Source organism: Silene latifolia, chromosome X, assembly GCF_048544455.1.
Source record: "Silene latifolia isolate original U9 population chromosome X, ASM4854445v1, whole genome shotgun sequence".
Classification (NCBI taxonomy): Eukaryota; Viridiplantae; Streptophyta; class Magnoliopsida; order Caryophyllales; family Caryophyllaceae; genus Silene; species Silene latifolia.
In genome coordinates this window covers 221,589,500-221,617,230 of record NC_133537.1, presented here as the reverse complement: position 1 = coordinate 221,617,230, position 27,731 = coordinate 221,589,500, and the positions used below count along the sequence as shown (strand labels likewise).

The 27,731-nt window shown below is 34.4% G+C and overlaps 1 non-coding gene across 1 annotated transcript; it reads right to left on the bottom strand.

The window, feature by feature from the left end:
• Positions 1 to 18,998: 18,998 nt before the first annotated feature.
• On the bottom strand, positions 18,999 to 19,105 carry LOC141625346 (small nucleolar RNA R71). Its single transcript, XR_012535131.1, has one exon. It is a non-coding gene; the product is annotated as a small nucleolar RNA R71 (small nucleolar RNA).
• Positions 19,106 to 27,731: the final 8,626 nt, after the last annotated feature.

The following is a 27,731-nucleotide window of genomic DNA, read 5'->3' as shown; positions in this document are numbered from 1 at the left end:
GAGTGTAAATATAGTATTTGAAGTATAAATTTGAAGGTCCTTTACAAGTCTAACTTTGGTCCTTTACGAGTAAAACTTTAGTCCGACTACCAACACACCACCAACGTCGTCCTACACCACCAACTCATATCCACAAAAATTATGAATGCAAATTTATATAATTTTAACTAGTGTAAATGTAAAGAGTGTAAATGTGAGGAAATACAAGTGAAAATTTAAAGAAATATGAGTGTAAATGTGAGGAAATACAACTGTAAATTTAAAGATTTATGAGTGTAAATGTGAGAAAATACAAGTGTAAATTTGAAGAAATATGAGTGTAAATGTGAGGAAATACAAGTGAAAATTTAAAGAAATATGAGTGTAAATGTGAGGAAATACAACTGTAAATTTAAAGATTTATGAGTGTAAATGTGAGAAAATACAAGTGTAAATTTGAAGAAATATGAGTGTAAATGTGAGGAAATACGAGTGTAAATGTAATGATTTACGAGTGTAAATGTAAAAAATAGCAAGACGATATATTTGAAAATAAGACAAGATTACTCGAATAATATATATATATATATATATATATATATATATATATATATATATATATATATATATATATATATATAGAGGCGGGATCTCGTGAGTTTGGTTCTTATGGTGAGTTGTGAGTTTTAAAATCTCAGCCATTGGATAAACAAAAATAAAGGGCTTAGATTTAATCGAATAAAACAATAGAGATTAAAAGAATCTCCCTAAATCAAAGACGCTCAAAACAAATCACAGCACAGTCAAAATAATATCTCTCTCTAAAAAAAACCCCCCAAATTCTCCTGAAAACCTTGATAATCGGCATCATTATTTCTTATCAAATAACTAAAACTGCATCACCTTCATCAATTCAGATGGATTACTTGTAGACAAATAGATGAAGAAAAGTAATGATGTGCTCAGGCGCGGTGGACTCGAGTCCGATATTGTTTAAATTAATTCATACGGTTGATGTTGTTGGTGTCGATGTCGTCGCTACTGTCGTCTTGCGTGAAGATTGTTGTACGGCTTGAACTTAGCATTGAGTTCAAATCTCTCCGGGAGTAAACAAGTAGTTGTTCGGTTTCGGCGACTCAACGATTCCGGTGTGTGTGATGATGGAGCAAATAAATATATTGAATAAACACAAAGATCATTAATTAAAAATTTAGAGTATGCTTGATTAATTTCAATGGGATCAAGCAGGTAAAAAATAAGAAAGGTTGTCCGTTTTTGTTATTCACAGACAATCAATGGACAAAATTATCCACTCGCAAACATTTGTCTAGGAACGGAATCATACTCAGGTCCGATATTGTTTAAATTAAATGCTGAGCTGAAGGATCGTGTAAAAGCTGGTCGCTTGACAGATTCGCGCCAATTGTTCGATGAAATGTACCAACGAGATGCAGTTTCCTGGACAAATGTGATATCTGGGTATGTGAATGTTGCAAAATATGGGGAGGCGTTGAATTTGTTTTCCAGGATGTGGGTTGATCCTTCGATTAGAGTGGATAATTTTGTGCTTAGTATAGCTCTGAAAGCGTGCGTGCGGACTTGACAACAATATTGTTTTGAAATTGTTACATGGGGTCGGTTTGAAGAATAGTCTAGTTAATTCTGTGTTTGTGGGGGAGTTCACTTGTATGTGGATATGTATGCTAAATGCAGGGAAATTTAGAGTATGCATGATTAATTTCAATGGGATCAAACTGGTAAAAAATAAGAAAGGTTGTCCGTTTTTGCTATTCACAGACAATCACAGTTGTCATAATACTTGTATTTGCTTATGATCTGTTGTGTACGAGTCCATTTATTTATTATAAAAAGGTGGGTCCTTTGTTGTTATGAGTTCAATTCTCAGTCCAAGGTATGCACAGATGACAGTCCGGCCATTTTTTGTTCGGTGAATGAATGAATGCTAGAATTAAGTCATACTATTGAAAGTCTATTCCATACATAACTTGAGAGCTAAAACTCAAATTTTTATTTTGAAAGTTTTTTGAAAAAGTCATACTATTGAAAAAGCACTCTTTGTTTGTTACTTATCAGTATTATTATAGTGTTATAAATCTTGTGAATGTTGAAACCTAGAAAAGAACATAAGAGTAACACTCGTGATAACAAAAAAAAAATAGCATAATGAGAAAATTAGAGAAGCGTCCGAATAATAGAAGAATAACATGACAATAATAGTACAATAATATCAGAGTAACACCACAATAACATAAGAATAACACTACAATAACACCAGAATAACAGTACAATAACAACAGAATAAAAACACAATACCACGTGTTAATGTAGTGTTATTGTGTAACCAAAAAAAGACAAAAAAATAACACTCGAATAACAAGTATTAACAAAAAAAAAGGTAATAATTTACATTTAAGTGACAAAAAAGAAAAATAACACTCCAATAACAAGTATTAACTTAAAAAAATTACAATAACACCGAAATAATACTCCAATAACACACGGATAATACTACAAAGAACACCACAATAACACTACCATAACAACGCAATAATACGGGAAAAAAAGAGTAAAAAAAAATCAAAGTAGAAAAAAAAAAATGAAAGTGACACCTAATAACATCACAATAACACCAGAATAATAGCACAATAACATGCGGTAAAAAAAAAGAGTAAAAAAATCTTAGTAGTAAAAAAAATCAAAAGTTAAACCGGAATAACATCACAATAATAGCGGAATAACAATAACAGAATAACAAAGACAATAACACGTGGTAAAAAAATCAAAGTCGTAAAAAAATCAAAATGACAATGAGAATAACATCACAATAACAAATGAGGAGTAACAATAATAAAGACAATAACACGTGGTAAAAAAAAAAAATCAAAGTCGTAAAAAAAAAAATCAAAGTAATGTTATGAGAATAGCATCACAATAACAAATAGAATAACAATAACAAAGACAATAACATGTGGTAAAAAAAAAGAAAAAAAAAATCAAAGTCGTTAAAAATCAAGTTAAAAAAAGCACAATAACAAAGATAATAACACGAGGTAAAAAAAATAAGAGTGAAAAAAATTCAAGCAAAAAAAAAATTGGTACAAAAAGAAAAAGAAAAAAGGTAACATAATGAGAAAATTAGAGAAAAACATAAGAGAAAAAAATCAAAGTTGTAAAAAAAAGCATAATAACACGAGGTAAAAAAAAAGAGAGAAAAAAATTAAAGTAAAAAAAAAAGAGTAGCACTAGAAAAAAGAGAAAATAAACTAAATAACAATGCTTTTATATGACAACTAAGATTAATCTTGGCCACTCATCTCTAATTTAATCTAATGGTTGAGATTCCCCCAACTCACAACTCACCATAAGAACCAAAATCACCAAATCCAATCTATATATATATATATATATATATATATATATATATATATATATATATATATATATATATATATATATATATATAAAAAAACAAAATCTGGGGTAGAGGAAATATAAAACAACAAAGCTGTCCATTGATTCACAACTCAATAAACAAAAAAGACGAAAATTATAAAAACAAAAACAAGAAAATTGAAAGAGAGAAAGGCGAATTTAAACAAGCCGAGATTAAAACAAAATATAAGTGTAACTTTTAAAAATAAGTGTAAATTTCAAGTAACACGAGTGTAACTTTCAAATAATACGAGTGTAAATGTAAAATAACTAAAAAAAAAACCAGATCTATACAATAACACAATAAAAGAAAAAAAAAACCAAAAAAAACCAAAAATATAATACTAAATCTGAATCTGAAATTAAAAAAACAACCAAAAAAACGAACACACAAAAGAATAGCTGAAATTTTAAAAAATAAAAACATGAACACACCAACCACAAAACCATCGACACAATAACCAAACAAATTTTGAAAAAAAAAGAGCAAATGACACCACTACATCCACAACAACCCATCAACCATCAGAGAGCGGCGTGAGGGTGGCAGAAGCGACCGGCAACATGCCCAACAGCCCACACACGACAGAGGCGGCCGACAAAAATAGTAGATCTGAGGTTCACAGTGGTGTCGTGGGTTGGAGGGTAGGGGTACGGTGGTGGTTGAAAGGGTAGGCGAGGGTTGAAGTGGTGGTTATTGTTGGTGATTGAGGTTGAAAGAGTAGGCGAGGGGTACGGTGGTGGTTGAAACAGTAGATCTTATGTTTTTTTTTGGGTTTTGAATTATTTGGGTTGGTGGTGGGAGGTGGTTTTGAATTATACGAGTGAGGTGGTGTCGGGTCGTGGCGGATCTGGGGGCGTGAGGGAGAGTGAGGAAGACAGTAAATCTGACTTTTTGGTTTTTTTTTGTTTGTGGTTGTAGGTGGTGGTGGCAGAGGTAGTGGATTTGTGGTGGTGTGCGTGGTGGTGGTGGTGGATTGGGGAGGGAGGTGAGGGTGTGGTGGTGGCATAGAGGACGTGGTGAGTCATGGCTGCGGTGGTGGGGGAGGTTGGAGGAGGGGTGGTGGTGGCGGACAGGACGGGCAGGGGGGAGGAGCATGCAGGGAGGTCGGGGTTTGGGTAGGGTAGGGAATTTATTTTTTGATTTGTTGAATTTTTTGAATTGTTGGATTTCTTTGGTTTTTTGAATTTTTTTGGGTTTTTAGAGAGATGGGAATGATGATATTTGTGTGATATGAGAGAGAAGTAAGTGGAAAAAGAAGGTTTATATAGTGAAATTAGAAGTTTGATTAGTGATGGTAGTGAGGGAAAGTAATTAATTAGTAACAATCCCATCTTTTTTGCACTAATCCCTTGTTTTTCCCCTTCAATCTCAACCCTCCATCCTATCTTTTTAAGGGTCCTAAAGAGGACTTATGGACTCAATGAAAAAGGGTGGACTCATTAGATCTCATTTTATATATATATATATATATATATATATATATATATATATATATATATATATATATATATATATATATATATATATATATATATATATATATATATATATATATATAATTAGGATCACATGAGTCCACCCTATCTTTTTGAGTCCCGTGAGTCCACTTATGTATCACACGCTCTACACAAAAATATCACGAATTTTTTTTTTTTTAAAATAGTTGTGATATTGTTATTGTTTAGTATAACCTGTGATATTGTATCTGAGTCTGTGAGTCCAATAAAAGAGTATCACGAGTTATACAAAACAATATCACACCTTACATTAAACAATATCACTGGTTGTACTAAATAATATCACGGGTTATACTATACAATATCACACCACTAAACCTAAAATATGACAAACTGCTTCTCTAAAGTCGATATGGAACTTGCAAAGATGCTCTACAAATGTATACATGCGCCCAGTCACTTCCTAGTCTGCGAAAGCAATGGGCACTGGTAGAGTGGAAGCGCTTTGCTGTGGTAGATTCTTGGATTTGGGATATGTCCGGCGAATTGGTGGAATATAACTGAGATATATATAGAAGTATAATTTTAGGTTTTACTCTCTTTTAAAATCGACATTTATAAAATTAGTCCCTTTTGAATTTTTTTTTTTAAATTATCCCTTAAGTTGCGTTTTTTCTTAAAATTGCTTCAAAACTCCAGTTTAAGTGACTAATTAATTGTCTGGCGGATGTTTTTCGAGTTGAGATGGTTATGTTTTTTTTACGGAATTTGTGATGAATTTGATAAGGATGAATGGCTTACTGAGGATTATCATACGGAGTATGTTACTTTGACTAATTGTATTATTTTGCATACGTGACACTAGAGCACACCGAAGGCATGATCAACAGATCAAGTATGCTATCGAGCTTTGGGCCTTTATTTATATTGAATGTGCCGTGAAAATATGCAGTAGATATAGCATAGTGTGAATTGCCCGATGGTCTGGATAGTCGTTGCGGACTTATCTGGTATCTGCAAATCTGCAATGCTCATAGCGGACTGATATGGGATCTCTGCAGCTTTCTTTGAGCGAGCTAGAATCAGTGGAAGACGTAAATTTAGCCTATGAATCCAAAGGGCATCAATATTTGAGAAGTCGATTAAACTGCGACGAGATTGAGGATTTTCAAGACGATGATGGCGTTGGGGGTTTACAAATACCAATGGATGACCTCTCTGATCTAAACATGCTGCTGTAAGAATAATAGATTGTACAAAATTTGTTAAATGTGATTTGACAGTTCCTCCTTTAAAAAAATCACAATTTCCATTTTATAGTAATAATCTTATAGCATTTTTGCCTCCTTTGTTTCTTATTTTGTAGCTGATTGTTGACACAACTTGATGAGAGACCGACTCATACGATAGCTTTTAACTCGTTAATCCAATATTTGATGCATAATGATTACATTCTTAGATAATAGAGGATTATTTGATGTATGAGATAAATTTCAAGACAGCCTCGTTTTTTGTTGTGTGTCGAAACAGAATTTTTCTTCAAGTGATATTCTTGTGTACAACGGGTGATACATAAGTGGACTCATGAGACTCAAAAATATAGGTGGACTCACCGGATCTTGCCTATATATATATATATATATATATATATATATATATATATATATATATATATATATATATAGGCGGGATCCGGTGAGTCCAAATCATATTTGAGTCCATGAGTCCCAATAATGTACCGTAAGATCTAAAAATAATGAAGCGGCGAGATTGAGCCACGTTGGTCCCAATTAAAACCAAACAAAACACCCTCAAACTTCCCCCAAATCACACTTTCTCTCTCTAAATTCTTTTTACCAAAATCATAAACGAGATGGCCATCACTTTAAAATTCGCTATAATCAACAAAAATGCGTTAAATTTCAGCGGAATTGAACTGGATTTCAACTTTCTAGATTAATTCGATCACTACAATGAATTATCGCACAAGATTTCTCTCAAAAATCATAAAGGTATATTCGTTTCTCATTTTTTTTTAATTTATGCGATTTTACTAATACTTATATGCTATTAAATTGATTATACATGTCGATTTTGTTCGAAATAATTGTATAGATGTTGAATTTGATGAATTTAATAAGATTAAATGACAAAAATCGAACTAATAGTTGTGATGTTGTACAATATTCTTTGTTAATGGTTGTATAATTAATTGAATTTTGTAATTGTTTATTATATGTTTTTATGTTTAGTTATGATACCTAGGGTTTAATTTTGTTTAATTCTCAAAAACTACTTTCAAGTTTTTGGATATCAGTGGCAAAGGATAAAAAATGTCAATAGTTGCCTTAATAATATTAAGCTTTTAAATCTTATGTGTTGTTATCAAAGATCATTAAGACAACTACTATGAATCTTCTGAATGTTATTGGGCAAAATGATTACAAATGCTAACATTTCTCTTAATTGAGAGAACTAGAAAAACCTAAAGAGGAGTTGTGTTTTGCTCTTGGTTATACAACATGTCTTTTGTAATGTTTAGTTACCGAGAAAAAAACTGTGATATTGTTGTTAGTAAACCTTGATATTGAATGTGAGCATCAGTGATATTCAACCATCCTAATAAGGATTGAAATAATATATATTTATGATTCAATAAATTTATTTATGCTAATATTTTACTAATTTTTTTATGCATATATCACAATGTTAGAACAAAATGAAAAAACTCACACTTGCTTAAAAATACTCATACCAAAATCAATGAGGTTAAACTCTGCGTTTGATTTATAGATGAGGTCAAAATGATGGTAAAATGAGAAAATGAACAAATTTTTTAAACTATACTAACTGAGATTTATTTGCGTTTCATTTATATTGGTGTTGATCGTGGCCAAGATGCTTATCATGGACAAGAGGAGAAGACAACAAGACAATGTAAGATTTTTGCAAGTGGTAGAGGAAGAGGTATAGGGAAGGGTAGAAGAAATGGTAAAGGTTGAGGAAGAGAAATGAACTAAATTGCATACTAAGATTGTGTTGACAGAAAAAATTAATTGAATATGCATTGATTGATGTAATTTTGGAAGGATAGTAAACTAATGTAGTTGTCAAATTAGTGTTGTTGCTGGTATTTTGTGATATTGTTTAGAATCAGCAATGATATTTTATCTTATATGTTGTGATATTGTTTCTCAATGGTAAAAAGTTAGAGAGTTTCAAGATTCCTTGTGAATGTTATATTGTTTCTGCTGAAGTATGATGCCATTGTGTCTTTATATTGTTTCTTACTTATTCCATTCCACTATGATTTTCCCATTTTAATAAAATACTCCTCACATATATTAGAGAAGTGGGAAAAATCAAAATGGAAGGGAGGAAGTATAACTGTTTGGAAAATGGCAAATAAAGATAGATCTATGATGATATTGTTAATATGAGAGTGTGATATTATTAACACAATATAGAAGTGGATATTGTTTACCAAATCATTTGATATTATTAACACAATAAATTGTTTCGTATAACGAATGATATTTTTTATCATGTTCGTGATATTTTTTTAAGTCGGTAGTGTGATATTGTTTCTTATAAAGTGCGATATTGTTTACACGACTTGTGATATTTTTAAGCCAGTAGTATGATATGTTTACCGAATCATTTGATATTGTTTCTTATAAACTGTGATATTGTTTACTATATCTTGTGATATTGTTAAACCAATAGTGTGGTATTGTTCTTAGTCATTTGATATTGGGCCATGAAAGGTGATATTGTTACTAATTAAGTGTGATATTGGTTACTACAACTTGTGAAATTGTTAAAACAATCGTGTGATATTATATACCGAAAAATGAAATACTTTAGAAAACATATATATCTTATTTATTTAATATTATAAAAAATGGTAAATCCTGATACAACTATAAATATTGTTACTATGATATTTTCGTGCCAGCTCAAAAGGGAAATATAATACAAAATTATAACCGCTTAGAACGATATCTAAGAATAAAGAAATTGGTCAATTGATGATGGACTATAGACTTCGTCACCATGTACACATACTCTTAAGTAACCTCCAAAAGCGAAGAAATCGCAAAAAGAAAACATAGTACAAAACATCATCTTAGTATCATCTTTCGGATAAAAGGAAATACAAAAAAACACATCATATTACAAAGATTTACAACAACATTTTACATCATTTTACCGCAAAGAAGCGACATTTTACAAATAAAACACCATATTAAAGCATTTAGAGCAACATGTTGCAAAAGATTTTTTACCGCAAAGCATCAACACTTTACAACAAAGACACTGTATTAAAACATTTAGAGCAACACCTTACAGTGGTTTGCAGAATTTTACAGTAATTTACAACATTACACAACATCACACAAACGAATGACCTCCCTCATCTCTATGGCAATGTACTCCCATCACCGATTCTACCTAGTACAGAGTACCTAATGGCCTTAACCCAAAGCCTTGATGATCTTTTAGTATAGTCCACTTTTCCTCTCAGCTTCTCAATATCTCGTAATGTCTCAAAACAAAAAAACTAGTTGATTGAAATGAGAGACAAAAAGACAAACCACTTTTTCTCACTTCAAAACCCAACATGAGTTTTTAAAGCTTAGAAACAAAGACAACCTTATCAAACATTATCTTCATCTTCTCAAGTCAATCATGTAACTTGCTACTTGTCAGTTCTTATTAATCAAGGACCACAGCAGTAACAATAATCATGGTGTCCTCGAGTTTCAACTGTTGACTTAAACTTTCCCAATATATGACTATCGGGATGGTTCTTTCAGACAACGTAAACCAACAAAAAAAACAGAATTATGGAAATTAAAAGACTCAATTAACCCCAAAAAAATCTCAGACTTAAAAAAACTTTCTGCCATGCCAGGACTCGAACGCTGAGTGTGATACTATTTAGAATAACATGTGATACTATTTAGAACAACATGTGATACTAATTTACATTAATTAATTAGTTAAATATTCATGTATTGCAGTACATTTCACTGTGCGATACTATTAAGAATGAGATCTGATACTAATTTACATTAATTAGGTAAAGAATAACATGTAATTAGGAAACGAAAAATAATGAAGATAATTCATACTTGGATGAAAACTTGGTTAAACGAGAAATAGAAGAAAAAAAACATCAATTAAAATAGCATAAGAATCATAATAATGCGAAAAGAAGAGAAAAAACAATAATAATAATAATGATGGTCAAATCATACGTACACCAATAGATGATAACAATTCATCAAATAAAGTGAAGAAAGATGATAAGAATACCTTAATTAAAACCACAACAGATGATAGCAATGCATCCATTAGAACGAAATACATATATTGATAATCAAAACGTGCTAAAGTGTATATAATTGAAACTGAAAATTTCTAATAACAAGGACTATGAATAATACCTTATCACATTGCAAGTGGTAGACATGATGAAGAAAATCAAATTGTATAGCTTGATTGAGAACAAAAAAGTTGACGGAGAAGATTAGGTCACGAGCCGAGAAGAAGATCACGGAATAAGAAACTGGGCGTCGGAAGAGAGAGAGAGAGAGTAGAGAGAGAAAGGGAATGAATTAGAATGACTGATTGAATGATTTTAAGAGTATTTATAATAAGTTGTTAAATGACAAAAATACCCTTAGTATTGTGTGAATGATCTCTGCCGTTGTTGTCTTTGATCTAACGGTTGTTATTAGGACTCACGGACTCAAATAGTTAGGGTGGACTCATGTGATCCTAATTCTATATATATATATATATATACATATATATATATATATATACATATATATATATATACATATATATATATATATACATATATATATATATACATATATATATATATACATATATATATATATACATATATATATATATACATATATATATATATACATATATATATATATACATATATATATATATATATATATATATATATATATATATAATCGGTTGAAGCGCTGTGGATGCGCCACGTGTCAACCGAGTTTTAAATACAAGTATTAATTACAGCTAAACATTAAATATAAACATAATAATAAATGCTGTATAAATCTAAGCAAAATATTAATTATTGCTTAATAAATTTTCCGTAAATTTTATTATAAAATTAAATTAAATAATTACGGTGATTTGATTCTAAATTTATTAAAAAAAATATTTTGATAAAAATACTAAAATGTAAATAATTACGTTTATTGCGAAAAATGCTTCAAATTGAGTATAATTTTCATTATATTTATTGAAATATTTTGATTTGTAGAGATGATTAAACTGAGTATCTCAAAATATTTTATGTTTACGTAAAAAGACATTTTGAGAAAGTTATAAAACTTAGACCATTAAATCCTAAGAAAAATATATTTGGAAGAGTCATTGTATTTCTTAAAAACATAACTTAAAAAAATCTACTAAGAGATCAGTTTTTATGTGGGAATGAAAAAAATTATATTGCGAGAAATTGAATACATATGAGATTTTGATAGGTTTAAGTAATGTGATAACGAGTATGTGTACGAGTATGTATGTACACAGTGATCGCGAATGCATTTGAATAATCAAAACAAAAGTAATGATTATTAAATAATATACTATTATAAAAGACATGAAAAAGTAGAAAAAAATGTTACATATATATTTAATATTTTCAATTAAAATACGTATACGTCAAGTATAAATATTGGTTATGACTAGCTAAATATTACTTTTAGTTAAATATTTTATATGTTATATTTTAAATACTTTGAAGTTAAACCTCGAAAAATATTATTTTAGAAAGTTAACCTATTTTATTTACAGGTAAACTCTTAAACATCATTTATATATAGTTATTTAAAAATACACAAGGTGCAATTTTTATAGATATGTTTCACAAGTAACAGATGCAAAACACAATCAAAACATTTGAATAAGTTGAGTTTGAACTCTATATGTCTGATACATAAATATCACACTATATATATAAAAAAAAATTAAAAATTATATAAAATTATATTCACATCATTTTGAACAAATATTAATTGATTTGGAGCATAACGTATTCTGAATGATATAATTTGAGAACTTAATGTTGATTGTTGTATTATTCGAATAAACTTTATTTTAATTAATATGATATTTGACCAGTCACAAAATAATTTATAAAACGTTGATCAGCATAATTAATTATCGCTTATTAGTTTTAATTAATTAAAATTGTATGTATTTTATTTTAAAATATTGAAAATAAACCTAAAAAAAATTAATTTGAGAAAAATTAATTTATTTTTATTTATAAGTAAAAATATTAAAGGTCATATATAAATTATGTTATTTTTCTTCAATTATAATAATTAAATTTTAAAACAGGCCGCGCGAAGCGCAAGATACTACCTAGTATATATATAAAACTGGGTTGAAGTGTTGTAGATGCGCCACGTGTCAACCCAACCTTAAATACAAGTATTAAATACAGCTACATTAAATATAAACATAATAAATGTTACATAAATCTCAGCTAAATATTAATTAGAGTTTAATAAATATATTATTAAATTACGTATAACAATTACGGTGATTTGATTTTAAATTTAGGCAATTGATTTATACAACCCTATGGGATGTATCCAAGCATTAAATTTTACTAAAATTCTCTTATATTTGCAAGGTAGAATAGAATCTTAATTGTAGTTAAGTTTTTTATTACTGTAGTTTTTTGGATTGTACATTTACTTTGTTCATCCGCTCTAAAACTATGTCTACTATAAGAACTCTTCCATATTACTCCAATTACAAACAATATATAAAAATCTCCATTAGTAAACTTCCATTATACAATTCGAATTTAAGATTATAATTCTCAAAACAATTACATACCCACATACAAGTGTTAATATCGATCCCGTCTTTAGTCTTTACCACAAACAATATATAACCGCTGAAGATTTAGGACTCAATCCCGTCTTTACTTTGAAGATTTAAGTGTTAATTAGTCTATATAGATCCCAATTGTCATTGTGATGCGATAAAATTATTGCTTCAATGTTTTGCACTAGTATTTTAGAAGAGTTGCAGAAGTGCAGTACCATGTGCATATGGTTAATTCAATTGCCTATGGTATTTTGCTACAATAAGAACTTCGTAGTATTGCACTTGATTTAGTAGAAATTTACCTTGGGAATCCAATTATTATAGTAGTATTGGATGGCAATTCAATAGTTATAGTAGTATTTAATGGATTACCATTTAATTAATATTAAGTTTTGATTTAGATTCCCTTGAAAATTTCAATTAACATTAATTAGAAGAATTTGCAAGTTTTTATGTAAACCCATAGGGTTGTATATATCGGAACCGTTAAATTTATATAAAAAAAAATTTGATAAAATTTTAAAATGTAAATCATTACTTTTATTGCGAAAAATTCTTTAAATTGAGTATACTTTCCATTATATTTATTGAAATATTTTGACATATATAAATGATTAAAATGAGTGTCTCATTTACTTAAAAAAAAATATTTTGAGAAAGTTATAATACTTAGACCATTAAATCCATCAAGAAAAATATATTTGCAAGTGTCATTGTTTTATTAAAAACAAAACTTAAAGATAACTATTAAGAGATCAGTTGTTAAGTTGTTATGATGTGATAATGAAAAAAATATACTAGACAAATTAAATAATATGACAACGAGTGGAGATTTGTACTTGAATGATGGGTTTTTGGACTTTTTCGAGTAGGTTAAGATAGGGTTTTGATGCGACTCATATTTGTGCACATTTAGTCCCCTAATTGAGCCTATTTTGCATACTATTATATCATTCCATAGCCATTTTATCCGTCAAATGCTTTCTATTTTGTTTTCCTATCGCCTTGTGCTTGTTTTGTAGGAAATGAGACAATTAGGCGGAAATTCCCGTCTCTTAAGCTTATTTGGAAGGACATTGACGATCTTGGTTGAACGGGTGTGGAAGAAGAGGCAAGAACTAAAGACCAATATTGCAAGAATAAGAAGTATGCGAGAGGAAGTCAATCCGAGCATCCAAAGCCTCAAGACGCTCGTCCAGTGCCCCTACAATCCGAGCGTCCCGACCTTCAGCCGCTTGTCCTACCTGCCCAGAATCCGAGCGTCCCACCCTTGTGTACGAGCAGACCATGGCGTCTTTAGCAAGGATGCGCATCTCTCCAAAATACTTGAATTTCCCTACTTAGAACTTAGAATTGTTAATTACTAATTTAGCCTTAGTTAACCTAATGAGGCACCACTATTTATACCCCATTTTGATGATAATCAAATGGGGCTTCCACATTAGAAAATCCTCTTAGAATAGATTAGGAGTAGATTAGATTAGATTACTCTTTAATCTTTCCACAAATTTCACATTAATCTCTCCTTAATTATTGTTCAAGTTTGTTACTTTTGGGTAATTGAAGATTATTGGGTTATTATTGGAGGATTGACAACCCTTCATCAATCAATCAAGCTCTCTTCTTTTATTCTTTGCTTTATTATTTGGGTCATCTCAAGTTTGGTATAAATCCTTTACTCTTTACCCTTTTATTGTTATTTCCTTAAGCTCTTATCATGTTTATACTTGTTGTAATAATTGACACCATTAATGACATGTTTTCCATGATAATGAGTGAGTAGTTTCCTTTAGTTAGATTAATGGGTAATTAAGGGAAACAAACATGGGGATTAATCATGCTTAATTTAATATGTTTTCATAATTAAATTGCTTGTTTGTTGTGATGTCAACCTATGCATATGTTATGTTTGATGAAATGCTAAGCCTATGAATCCTTGCATTTATAACCATCTCTTATCTATTCAACTTGACTTGTAAGATATAAACCAACTCGAGTCTTGTTAGACCATGCATAGAAGTGATTAGGAGGAAAGTAAGTCGACCTGTAGGTGTTATACAATCTAATCGATTCGGCTCCGGGACCCAAACCTTCCTAGGATTGTAAGATATAAACCAACTCGATCCTATCACAACATTAATTGCTTGCAACTTTGTGAACATGTTTGTATGGTCAACTCCCATGAATCCCCCATGAACCCATGATATCCTAGCACTTTTAATCATTTGTTTACATCCTTCATTTCGTTGCTTGTTATACTTTATTGCTTGCATTAGTCTAGAACACAACTACAAACCCAAACAAATTGTGACACTAGCATAAATTGAGATAGATAGACTTAGAACCCAAAGCACACCGTCCCATGGATCGACCTCGACTTACCACTAACTAGTTGTTTGTTGAGTATTATAAATGTGTTTTGATTGGGAGTACAACGACACGCTCACGTCAGGTTTTCAGGCGACTTGATACTATCTTACAAAAAATTTAATATTTTGATACTAATTACTAATTATTGATTATGTTGGTACTAATTATGAAAAAATGTACTTATATTGGTACTGTTTATCAATCAAACCTATTTTATATGTAGTTGTTTCAAAAAAAACAAAAGGTACAAATTTCTTATAAATATGTTGTTTGACACATAACATATTGCAAGACATACACAACCAAAACATTCGAATAAGTTGAGCTTTGACCCTATATGTTTGATATATAAACATCACACGTTATACATTAAAAATTGAAAAATGCATCATATTATATTCACAACGTTTTGAACAAATAATTTATTGATTTTGAATATAACGTATCATGAAATGATATAGCTTAAGAACTTAATGTTGATTGTTGAATTATTCAAATACATTTATTTTAATTAAGGTAATATGATACTTGATAAGTCACAAAATTATTTATATAATAATGTTTATCATGAATAGCTAACTATCACTTATTAGTTATAATTAAAACTATATGTATTTTATTTTACAACATTGAAGTTAAACCTAAGAAAATAAGAGTTAAGAAAGTTAATTTATTTTTATTATAAGTAAGGATATTAAATGTTATATATGAATTATATTATTTTTCTACAATTATAATAATAAAATTTTCAAACAAGCCGCGCAAAGCGCGGGATACTACCTAGTATTTGTATATTTTGGAGTTGAACACAATTAACAAAACAAATGAAATAATAATCTAATTTTGGTAATGGAGACCTCTTTAATAACTATATAATGTATTGCATATACAATACACAAAATCCAACTATTTAGGCGTAGTCATACTACATTAAGATAGAAATTAATAGGTATAGATCTAATTAAACAATTATTTTTACATGTGTCTATTATACCACTAATGTACTCGCTTGTAAGTAATGTAAAGAGTCTATGTTCATGAAGCCACGGACTACGAAGAATCGGTTGGAAAATCTATCTTCATTGTGATTGCCCATGGTCCAAAAAAGCATATCTGAAAATTGTTCATAAAATAAGTCGGTTAAAATATTTGATAAGAGCGAGTACACTAAATAATAAAATTGAAGACAAAAGATAATTATAATACAAAACTATGTTGAGAGATTAGAAAACATTAGGATTGCAAAAAAAAAAAAAAATGAAAAAAAATCTTGCATTTAAACGGATGTACATAGAAAATTTAGTCTTATATATATATATATAATAATAATAATAATAATAATAATAATAATAATAATAATAATAATAATAATAATAATAATAATAATAATAATAATAATAATAATAATAAGGAATTAAGTTTACTATTGCAAAAGGTGTGGGAGCCGCTTACATTTTTACTCGTATTAGCTTTACTATTGCTAAAGGTGTGGGAGCCCAGCTTGTCTCTCGGCTCCCCACCAATTTCATGTAAACCTTTTAATTTTATTATAATGAAAGCTGCGCGCATTTTATAATAAAAAATAATAATAATAATAATAATAATAATAATAATAATAACATAAAAAGGCATGTTGAGCCTCTTTTGAAGTGCCACGTGTGATGAGTGTCTATTTTGTACCATTTTCCCCCTTCTTCCCTTTGCATTTTGTCCCTAATTTAGACGGTTTTGACCTCTTTAGCTTGCATTTTACAACCTTAGTCCCGTTCTACAAGTTTTATGTCTCTCCTTGCAGGTTGTGAGCCCGAGAGGACTAAAGGAGCTAGCAAAGGACCTCAAGAAACAAGCATAGGGAAGAAAATTAAAGGAAGGCCAAAAAGGACTCCCGGCCGGTCGGCCGGCAACCGGCTGAGAGCCCTTCCAGGAGCCGGTCCACCGACCCAATGGAGCTGCTATTTAATTTTGGGCGGAAAACTACAGGAACTTTTCAGCCAGTCCTAGACCGGCCCAGACCCCTATTTCCGCACTTTCAATTTCTTGTAATTTTTGACCTAAATGGTTGTAAACTATAAATACCCCTCTCCTAATTTCATTTGGCACATAACCCTAGATCTGAAACTTTACACTTAATTTATGCAATCTTTCCTTAATCAACATTAATTATTTAGCAAAATTAGCTTAGTAATAGTTAATGTCATTTGTTTAAAATTAGTTATTGGGTTGTATTTTGAAGATATTGAAGAATTTCTTCCTTAATTCAAACAAAGTTGCAATTTTTCCTAATTGTTGGTATAATTATCTTCTTTATTTGCTTTGTTTATTCAATAGTTTACATCTCCTTTTGTTACTTAGTGATTTAAAATGTTTGTTGCCATGTTTGTTTGCTTTTGTTCAATTGTTTATATTTGCTTTGTAAGCATGTGTGAGTAGTCACCCACTAGGGTTTAGGGAGAATCTAAGTGGAGGTTTAAGTTAACAAAATGGGTTGTTAATATATATTTTTGGGTGATAATATTAGTGTTTATAATCATGCATATAAGGTGTTTGTTGAAATGTGTGTATGAGAGTTCATGCTTTTCTACAAAGTTTGCTTAGTTTCCTCATGAATGAGAGTTTATGTGGTTGCTTGATAACATGTTTATGATGAGATAGGATGCTTAATGAACATTTTGTGTCCGTCTTAAGACGAGTTTAAGAAATTAGCTCACTTTCTTCACTAACAATTACCCGGAAACCATTTGACACCCATTGTTAACTTGCCTTACTTAGGGGAACCCGACTACCCTAGTTCCTAAATCAATTGTTTACACATCTTATTAGTTGCTTGCTTTAGTTTAAAATTAGTTGCTAGTATTCAATCAATCTCCCTCTTTATTTGACTAGACTAAGGCCCAATCAAATTATCGTGTAAGTTCCCGCCATCCTTGAGACCGACACCCTAATTATACTACCTAATTTGGGTTCTTTATAAATTATTTTTGATATCGGACTTAACGGAAAACCCCGACCAATCAAAATGGCGCCATTGCCGGGGATGTCGTTAGGTTATATTTAGTTTGTTAAAGGTCTTAGCTTTAGTCTTAACTCACTTGCTTGTTTGCTTTAGTAGTTGTGTACTTTATTGTAGAGTGTGTGATTTTTGCCTCTCCCTAGTGTGTAAAAAAATACTAGGAGACAAACGGTTTATCGAGTGCATGCCTAGGAGGAACCATCAAGCTTTGCTCTTTAACTCCGATCCCGAGAGGCTCTTTCGAACCTTAAGGACAAGGACTCTTGCAAGAGTTATGAATTCTCCTCAAGCAACCCTAGACCAACCAAACTCACCCACACTACTAATCATTGAAACCACAACCCAACTACAACCAAATGACACAATTGAGACTCCAATAGAAAATACTTTTCACGACTTCCAAATCCCAACTCCACCTCAATCACCACCCCCTCATATACCCAATCCACCACCTCCAATGGCTTTACGAGACCATAACCGCCCAAACCATAATGATGCTTGTAACCCTATCAACTTTGGCCCCTTGGCTCCTAACAATTTTGAGATGCACCCCGCCCAAGTTGGGTTGATAGAAAAAGACTTGTTCGGGGGACACATTGAAGAAGATGCTCATGCTCATCTAAGAAAGTTCAAAAACAAAGTCGCTATGATGAAAAAGAACGGGGTATCTGAAGATACACTAAGGATGATGTTGTTCCCATTCTCTTTGACGGGTAAGGCGGACCGGTGGTTGAGTGTTCACCCTCCGGACACATTCACAACATGGGAGGCCTTAGCCAAGACATTCATGGCCAAGTACTACCCATCATCCAAGACCACCATGCTTCAAAATGAAATCCACACTTTCCAACAAGAGGACGGAGAATCTTTGGGTGAAGCATGGGATAGATATCAAGACCTTATCACTAGTTGTCCTCACCACGGGATTCCGGAGTGGTATGTAACCCAAACCTTCTTCCAAACCTTGTTGCCTAGAACTAAAGAAATGGTGAATGCCTCCACGGGAGGGGAATTTGACCATTTGGGTGATGAGGAAGGGACAACACTAATCAAGAAGATGGTGGACCCGGAGGCCAACTATGGATCAAGGGGAATGTGCTTAGGAGGAATGGCGGATACCCTAAGGAGAACTCTTCTAGTTCAAATGCCGAGATAAATGCCAAGCTTGATATTCTCACCAAGCAACTTGAACTATTGCAAAGAAACCAAGTCCATCAAGCTAGTGGATCCTATGGTCCACCAATGGAGGAAATGGTCCAAAGTGTTCCTTGTGAGCTATATGGGGGACATGGTCACACCTTTGATTTGTGTGCTAACAACTCCTATAATGTGGGGTATGGGGACAACATGCAAGATGTTAATGCTTTCCAAAGCTATAACAACAATGTAAGACCACCATGACCACCCTACAACAATCCAAATGTCTATAACCCAAACACAAACTACTATCATCCGGGTTTGAAGAACTACCTCAATTTTAGCTACAGGAGCACCAATGTTTAAAACCCACAACACCTTCAACCACAAGCACCCAATACCAATCCACCCGGGTTTTCTCAACCTAGAGGTGGATATCCTAATCAAAGAAACATCGGAAACCAAAACCAAAACTTTGGGAACCAAGATTTTGGAGGCAATCAAAACACCCAAAGGTTCTATCAAGGGAACCAAGTTAACGAAGCTAAGCAAGGATTTGGGCAAGGGTTTGTTCAAGGCTTTCAAGACCAAGGTCAAGGACCAAACTTCAACAACAATGGCCGAAGAGGGAATTATCAAGGGGGACAAAGTTCCAACAACAATCAAGGTCCCAACACCCTGAATGACTATGGGTTCCCTTTACCCATAGCCAACCAACCTTATCAAGAACCCCTAGGTGACACCTTCCAAAGTGAGCTTATGAGGGTGGTGAAGAACATGCAAATGCAACATAGCCAAAACTTGGCTAATTTCATGAAGGTTACTCAACAAGAAAATTATAACCAAAGACTTGCTCACCACAAGGAAATGAGGGAAATCCCGGCCGATTTTGTTGTCCTTGACATCCCGGATGATAGCCATACCCCCATTATCCTAGGTAGGCCATTCTTGGCTACCGGAGGAGTACTTATTGATGTGAGAAATGGGCGGCTAACCTTCCGGATTGAGGGTGACAAGGTCGAATTCAATCTTTCAAATTTGATGAAAGGCCCTAAAGTTGAAGGATCATGTGTGGACATGACCCACCTGCGAGCCCACTTCGATCCGTGGACATGCAGCGGTCTTTTGAAAGCCACGCTCGGCGGCGTAAAAATGCTTTCGACCGGATCGTTTTAGATCGGTCGGTTTCGTCTCGGTAAGGTTCTCGAAATGATTAGAGATGTTCGGAGTCGCCACCAAGCATTTGTGGGATGCTTGGAACCCGTTCGAAATCCACTTTATACCTCGGTCAAATCGAAGCACAAAGCAGCGTTTGACATAGGTACTAAAGATAAGGAAATCGTCCCTCTTTAGCATCCTATCTCTAGAATGACTCTCGTACGCCCTGGATAAGGTCGTCCACTATCCAAAGTTTCTGAGTAAGAGGTGAAGGTACGTATTGGGAAGCCCTTTAATCAGACACCCAATCCCGCCTGCGGTAGCGGCCTCTACAAATCGATCTTGGTTGGTTGAATGCAAAAGTTGATAAAATAGTTTAAATGCATGAATGCGCATCCAATAATTTAAACCTAACATGTGAGAGCTTTATGATACCGTCGTTTAGTACCAAAATTAAATTTATAATTCCAAACTAAAACTATAGCTAGTGATAGTAAGGGTCGAACCACAGAGAGACAGGGTTGATTTTGTTTGCTATTTTTCAGTCTACCAAGTAACGATAAATTGAGGGTTTTGAAATCGATTGATTAATAGCTAATTGCTAAAATGAATATTCTTAACAAGATAAAAAGAGGATCGGGAATTTCGGTTCACCATGGCGAATAACAGGTCAGTCAAGCAGCAGAGATCTCATAATACGGTCTCAGGGAAGATAAGCTAGTCTTTCGATCAAAGCTCAATAACCTCACGGTCTAATAATTCCCTAGAATTTATCAAAGTTTTCACTCAAGAGAAATTCTAAATCTAGCGATAAATCAAATTACCAATCTTTCAACCTAGCAAAGAGATCCATCAAAGATAACAAGACCAATACGGAAGAACTCATGCTACACAACTATCCTAATTTAATACCATGGCTCACCTTATTCCCAATCAAAGAATTACCTACGCATAATCATGACTACACTAATTGCGAAATTAATAAATAAGGACAAATTCAACATGATGGAATCTAACTAGAACAAAGGAGAGAAATTCAATTATCAAATTAATTGATGAAACAAGAATTAAATTAACAAGCAAAAATAAGAAAAAGAAGAATTGCATAAAAGGCTTACTAATTGAATATCAAGAACAAAGCATTCCAATCAAAGGTTTCCGTCTCAAGCTAGATCTCAAAACTCAGTTTTTTCCGGAATGAATAACATGACCTAAAAGTTGTCTTTGCGTTCTCACGATAAAAAGATACTTGAAAGTTAATTACAAGTTGGGCTTTTAAAAGTCTAACACGGAAAATTAAACATCAGCTTTCGAAATCAAGCCGATCGACTGTCAAGACGGTCGATCGATCAACATGCGAATAAAGAGTAACCTGTCGAGCTCCAGTGGTCGATCGACCGAAAGTCTTAGTCGATCGACTTAAAATGCTGTGCTGTGGCTCCTTGATGCTTCCAAACAACTCTTCACTCCTTGCACGCATCCCAAGGTGAGTGAATGAACTCTCCTTCCTCTTGGCTTCCTTGAACTCGCTTCCGGAGAACGAACTTGGCCTGATTTAGCCTACTTCCACGCATTCCTACAATAAATCATAGAAAATGCAAAGTAAACCGTTTCGGGAGAAATAGTAGCCTTAAGCTACCAATTATGCATGGAAATACGTGCCAAAACCACAGATAAAGTGTATAGAATATGCACGTATCAAATCTCCCCAAACCAAACCTTGCTTGTCCCCAAGCAAGCACTATGACCCGTATAAAAACTAAATGGAAAGGAGAACATTTCAGAGCTAACTACAAGTCAATGCCAAACCATTTAATGCCCAAAGTTAACTACTGCAGAGCTTAAATCAAGCGAACAAATTTATGCTTATCATAGAATTAGATCGGGCGTTCGACCTTGCAAGACTCACACAATCGGACTCTCCCGGATCGCTCTTCTCTCAGCAAAGCAAATGGTAAGATGATATGTAAAAGAGAGGGAAGAGAAAAATAGTCTCTCACCTAGACTGCGACCGACAAAACATGTATGCTTGACTAGCATGAATAATGATTTTATTCACCGTACACACGCATAACCACCGTCAAGGACTATCACATGCCGAACTATTGCAAAATTTGGATATGTGAGGCTAAGTGGGAAAGAAGGGGCAAAACAATTATGGAAAAGTGAAGGTAAGAGCCAAGCTAGTACCTAATGAACCATTAGTAACCGAATCCCGTTCTTCCAACTCAACAAAAACAAATAACCATGCCTTTATTGACTAGGCAACACAAAAATCCAACGAACGCCTCCAAATCAAGAGGTAAACACATGAGGCGTGTCTTTGTTTCAGCCAAGACTTATTATTTTCAAGACTCTCTTTTTTTTTTTCCATTTTTTTGTTGCTTTCTTTCTTTTTTTTTCTTCATTTTTCTGAATTTTTTTTTTTTTTTCAAGGTCTGAACTGGTGGTCGATCGACCAATGATGGCAGTCGATCGACCACCCTGCACACTTCAGAGCATTCTGCCCAAATAACAGCTTCCTCTTTTTTTTTTCTTTTCATTTTTCTGAAATTTTTTCTTTCTTCTTCTTTCAGGCTGAAGTAAATCCGTCACTTCCCAAAAATACCCGCTCCAACATTACAAGAGCGAACCAAAACAGCTTAAATCAACAAATTCCTCTACTACTTCCTAGCTTGGCACAATGGTAGGCTAATTATGGGATGTAGTTAAGGGCAACTGGCAATTTTGGCTTATAGTGGAGTTAGTGGGGTAAAATGAGAAAGGGGAGGATGCAATAATTCTCCAAACATGCAATACCGACCACAAACCAATGCGTATAGGCAATAAGCAATCAAAACTCATACACGTGCAAAACATGAAATGAAGGGAGTAACTACTCTCAATTCTAAATTAACCGGTCATAAATGTCACCAGTTATAGGCTCTATATCTCAGAAGATATAAGTAGTTTGCCAAAAGTAATGAGTCAAGTCTAATTGCCCGAAATAGATTCCATAACAAAATTTGAGATATCGCTTTTAATTCTTGCTAAGCAGCTATGAAGAGGCAAGGAATGGCATATTTGACTAATAGAGCAGAATCATCATTAAAAACTCCAATCCGACTCAACTATATGCGAAAGTAAACGTGATATTTTTGGTTTTTTATGCATTTTTTCAAATTTTTCTTTGTTTTTTTTTTTTTTGAATGGTGAAAATAAAAACAAATGCAAACAGAAATGCACTAAACATGTGACTGAAATGCAATAAAAACAAATGCAGATGCAAAACAAAAGGCATATGCAAATACCCTCCCCAAACCAAAACGCACAATGTCCCCATTGTGCTCAACAGCAAATCACCAGCAGAAAAATGGGAGAATAAAAGCATAAAAAGTAAAAGGAAGCGAAAAGAGAAAGGAGAACAACTCACAAAATACGACCTCCCCAAACCAGCCAAAAACGGGGAGGTCACCAGCATCTAATCGCCACCCTCGTAGGAGGGGTCACTGTCCTCGTCGGACCCCGACTCACTCTCCTCCTCCTCAGCAGCAGGAGTAGCTCTCCTGGAAACGGAGGGAGTGGCTCTCCTGGAAGTGGAGGGACCAGTAGTGGTGGTGGTAGGAGGGGGTCTCCTAGCAGCCTGAGGGTAGCCACCCTCAGGGGGAACAAAGTAAGAAGGGTGAGCCCAGTCACCCTTGGGAAGCAGCCCCCCCCCTAGCTAGCTCGTCGTAGACCGGGAACAGGGCGATGGCCGTGTCCAATCTGTGCTCGTTGAAGCTCCTGCACAAATCACCCAAGACACGTGACATTGCCCTCTGGTCCATGACCGGAGGGACAACTAAGGGAGTAGGTGGTCGAAAAGTGGAGGTGCCAGCGGTGGGAGCAAGTGGAGGTAGGGGTGCTGTGAAGAGGAGGCACGAGCCCTCCTCGAAGTGCCGGCGAGAAGCGTCCCCGCCACCAAAGGAAGCCCGTAACTAGGCAAAGATGGCCTAGCGGACCCCTCAACAATGGTGAGGGGCAAGACAGAGGGTAGCCGGTGATGGGATGCGGTCACGAGATGAAAGAGTCAATCTTCCACCGCATCCGTCTATCGACCCAATGGACGCCCCTCGCGTAAGGGAGGTCCATAAAACGCAGCTCGGGTCAATGGGATCCTCCCGTCGAGGGAAAAGTAAAACAAGGCGGTTGGCGTCGTGTCACCAAACCGCCACGAGCAATGGTGGTCAAGGTGCCCTCACTTACGATCCGAAAGTGAGCGGCGGTCAAGTAGGCAATGTTATAGATGCGGGCTCTCCGACGCTCAACGTTCAGATAACCCGCCAAAATCGAAAGCTCAATATTATTCACGTTATTAGACTCTTTACGGCCAAAAATGGTATTACCCATTAGCCGCAAAAAATAACGAAGAGGGGGCAAGTGGACGGAAGTGCCCGTCCTCCTCAACCCGTAAGTGTCACCAATACAAGACCACATGGCCCGGTGAGTGTCAGAGGGGTCCGAGGTGCTACCCTCGAAGTACGAGACCCGAAAAACCCGCAAAATTAGCAAGTGTCAGAGAATAATTAACATTAAAAAGCCGAAAGGAAATGCAGGGGTTGGTCTCATCAGCCTCAAAGGCTTTGGAATCAAAAGCGTAAGAGGAAAAGAATTCGAGGGTCATGACATAATATGTGAACTCAGACATGTCCACAAGACCCGTCATACCCGTCCCATTTAGCAGGGACACGACCGACTCATAACGACCTAGTTTCTCCAAAGTGTCTTTATGGAGAAACCGGGTAGTGTGACCTTTACATCGAAACAAAGAAAGAGAATTTAGCGCTACTGAATAGGTTTTTCAAAGATAACCTGCGGATAGTCAGGTAGACTATCCGTAGTGGTTTCTATCATCAGAGGCGGTCCGCGTGGCCGCTTAGCAGGCCGTTGGCTCGACTGCCCTTCCTGCATTGGCTCCTTCCCTTTTGTCATTCTTGTTCCTGCAAAAGGATCAAATTAGCAACAATCAACCAACTGAAATTCCAATTTCTAGAAACCCGAATCAAAATCAGATGATCCGCGCAAATTAGGGTTTCGAAATTTTTGGGGAAAACAGAAATAACCATCTTCTAATTGCTAATTAGAGTCGAAAATCAAAGGGGAAAGCCTAGAATAAGCAATTAAAATACATAAAAGACCAGGAATCACACCCTAAAATCGTTTTCCCCAAATCGATTTTTGTCATCTCAAGGGCACATTACTCGAAAATTTCACATGGAACTTCAGCAAAACTCGAATAAATAGCATAAAGATAGGATTAGACACATACCTTGATGATTTCTTTGAAGATTAAAACGAGAACGGCAGAGAACGAGATGGATTTGCAGTTGAAAACGCGAAGAAGGGAGAGGAAATAGGGTTTGGTCTTTTTGTGATTTTGGGAGAATGAAAGAATAAGAGAATAAGGATGAAAACTTCCCTTATTAGTCGCCTCAAACTCCATGGACTGTCGATCGACTATGTGACCCAAATCGATCGACCATTTCCCTATACACACGTAGCCTCTGTTCTCCTCGCTTGATCGATCGAACATCCTAGTCGATCGACTATTTGAGCTGGCAATTGGAATTAAATTCGTCAAAATTCATTTTGCCATCAAAACTTCCCCCGTCTTTCTCTCGCAAAAATCCAAGAAACCACTTACGCACTTTGCATAAAATAAATTCTATGAGAAATTATCAAAGGCGTACAATTTTCCCAAACCAAGAAATTGCAAATGCGTGAAAATAAATGAAACAAAACAAGAAAACTTAAAAAGCAAATTGAATGAAACAACAAAACGGAAATCCTAAATTACAAAATAACTACAACCTGGTTGCCTCCCGATTAAGCGGTTTAAGAGGTCCCGCACGACCTTGTTACCTCACTTCTCATCATCGATAGCGGATCAAGTACAAAACCTCGACCTTCCCAACATATGCATCTGATCCATGGTAGTGCTTCACATATTGGCCATTTACCTTGAACCTTTCTCCAGGAGAGGTCTCCAATTCAACGGATCCGAACTTTGTGACACTGTGACCGTATAGGGACCGGTCCACCTGGATTTCACTTACTTTAAAAACAAACGGATACGAGCGTTAAAAAGAAGTACCTTATCGCCGATATGGAACTCGCGCTTTATAATTCTCTTGTCATGCCAGCGCTTTGATTTCTCCTTGTAGATCCTTACATTGTCATAGGCCGTGACCTAAATTCCTCTAGTTCATTCAATTTGTGTCATCGTTTCTCACGAGAGAGGTTAGGATCCAAATTCAAATCACAAATAGCCCACCAAGACTTACGCTCTAACTCAACAGGTAAATGACATGTCTTACCATAAATCAATCGGTATGGTGACATCCCGATTGGCGTTTTAAACGCATTCTATAAGCCCATAAGACATCGCCTAACTTGAGACTCCAGTCTTTCCGTGATTTAGAAACAACTTTAGCTAAGACTTCTTTCAATTCTCTGTTAGAAACCTCAACCTGACCACTAGTTTGGGGATGATACCCCAAACCTCTACGATGTTGGACACCGAATTTAGTCAATAAAGCACTAAGTTGTTTCTCTTTAAAATGCATTCCCCCATCGCTAATGACAACCCGAGGGACACCAAAACGAGGGAAAATAATCTTTTTAAACAATTTAATCACGGCTTTTGCATCGCAATGGGGAGTAGCAATAGCTTCCACCCACTTGGATACATAATCTACAAACTTACGAGGATATATTTATTACCTTGATCGCTTCGGAAAAGGTCCTTGATAATCAATGCCCCAGACATCGAAAATCTCGACCTCAAGAATGCCTACCTGTGGCATCTCATGTCTCTTGGAAATATTCCCCGATCTTTGACAAGCATCGCATTCAGCAACAAAACTGCGACAATCTGCATGCAAAGTTGGCCAATAGAAACCAGATTGGAGTACCTTAGCTACGGTCCTGGACGGACCGTGATGACCACCATAGGCAGAAGAGTGGCAAGCCTCTAGGATATCCTTCACCTCCCACTGAGGTACGCATCTCCGGATGAGACCGTCTGCGCATTCCTTGAAAACATAAGGATCATCCCAAAAACATTGCCTAGCATCATAGGCAAACCGCTTCTTCTGCTGCCATGAAAGCTCGGGCGGTATCCTACCTATCACAGCAAAGTTAGCAAAATCAGCAAACCACGGAGGTGGATAAGACCCTGAAGTAGTAATAGCTAACAAACTCTCATCAGGAAAAGAATCATTAATAGGCAAAGAATCCT